The sequence below is a fragment of the Haplochromis burtoni genome, unplaced genomic scaffold (genome assembly GCF_018398535.1).
Source record: "Haplochromis burtoni strain Fernald_Lab_line unplaced genomic scaffold, NCSU_Asbu1 Contig_162, whole genome shotgun sequence".
In the NCBI taxonomy this organism is placed as follows: Eukaryota; Metazoa; Chordata; class Actinopteri; order Cichliformes; family Cichlidae; genus Haplochromis; species Haplochromis burtoni.
In genome coordinates, this window is record NW_024582523.1 from 271,156 (window position 1) to 273,160 (window position 2,005).

Below are 2,005 nucleotides of genomic sequence, written 5' to 3' on the forward strand. Positions count from 1 at the left end.
CAATCACTGTAATCTCAGGAAGAACTAACAACTGAGATTGTTTTTGCAAATGCTGGGGGTGACAGGAATGTTCTTAATGGACTATATAACCTGCTAGAAATGCACTTAGTGCGATTTGCTGACACGAAAATAAAATAACAAATATTAATCAATTCTAAACTGTCATGAAACATTGCGTTAAAAGTAAGAGAAATGTAAGTTAACGATTGAGGAGCAAAAATGAAATTAAAGCACTGACACCCTCTCAGCAGGGTTTAATCATTAAAACGGAGCGACTGGATGCAGCATTCCTTTCTCTGCTCGTAGAGAAACTTTTGTTTGAAAGAACAATTCAGTGCTGAGGAGTCATAGGTAGGTCTACATAAAGAAATGCCCGAGGGGAGGCTGGGTTTGATTTGGCTTAATGCCCAGAGGGCCGATAACCTTGGGCATGAATTCTCAGTCTGAAAGATAGAGAACGAATAACCACAAGAAAAATGTCCAAAACAATACAGTTATTATTCACCCAGTGCAACTTAGTTATATATGACAGTTAGATCTTCAAAGGAGTGGCAGAGTAAAGGAGCTATTTCTCTGGGGAGTGATACCAGCTTGACCTTTAGTCAGAAATCAGTCATAACAAAACTCCCTCTGACCACACCAGTCATTAGGAATAGCTTTTGTATGTGTGTGAGAAAGCTCGGGAAAATATCTCACCCCTCTTCCTCCACCCATGGGGACTCATTAACTTAGAACTTGATACTTAACAACCCTATGAAGCCCACACCGTCACTTGGCTGCAATGTTTACTAAAGGAGCAGCTATCTATCACAGAGACTTAAACAATCCCCTTTCTGTCACAGAGGGCAACATTATGTTTATGGGTACACGGGGCAACATTGTGTGCTGCAACAGTGTAATCGCTGGAGATGAGGCATCATGAAAAGATGGGGAGCTGGCATGCAATTGTCTCTGAAAGTAGCCTCGACAAACCCCCAAAATGATATTCCCATTTAGATTCACCTAATCCAATTGTTAACAACCTCAATATTCTTCACCCTGGATAATAGGTAGATATACAGGGCAGTAAATCTGATGCATGTTGCTGTGACTGGGCGTAATTTTATTCCGTGGACAGACCATTGAGTGATGAGACAATCTGGAGGGCAAACGCAGTAAATCTGAACAGCAAACACAGTGTGGTGGCCCATTGCTCCTTCTATCTCTGTGCTGTGGTGAAATGAGTTGCTGTGATTTACAGTGCTGCTTTATAAAGCCTCCTTCCTGTCTGTGCAGCATATACTGTAGGCTGTCTGGTTTCCTGACCCCAGCTTCACTGGTTATCCCTTCGACTTCCTATAAACACTCGCCCTCTTTTGATCGGCTGTTTGCTGTGGATGCTCCGTGACCACATGGTGCCATTTTGTTTATATCTTGCACGACCTGCAAGTAAATGTTGGGGCATAAAAAGATGTGTTTTTTGATTGGAAACATGTGTTGGTTTTTGACGAGCGGCTCTTGGTTCTCCACGTGTTGAGATTGGCAGATGGTAAAGATTGGATTTGTAATAAAACTGCAGGAAGGTTTCATAAACTGACTGCACAGTTAAGGCAACTGGAGCTACAAAGATTTACATCTGAAAGACTTTCCGTACTGGTAAATTGTGAAAATATTCTTAAAACCTTGTGCGTACCACTCTTGATACAAAACACTGTGCCTGTGCGTTAATCCACTCTGTCCCTCTTTAACTCTGTGTGTGTGAATGCAGAGCTGCCCTGCGCATTTTCCACTCAATTGAATGGCCCTCTCAGATCATTAAATATCCATTCATTTGTGAGGGACACTGGGAGGAACTCAGCAGCAAGGCAAATACAGAGAGGCCTGTCTGAGGGGCACCGCACTTCACAATGTGGCCTGGAAGAGGATGGGTGGCAATACCACTCAAAAATGCCCACCGACTCAGTATGTAGCCATGTAAAAACACCCAGCACGCCCCTGCGGGCGGTTTATCCTTCAAGCTCGGGTC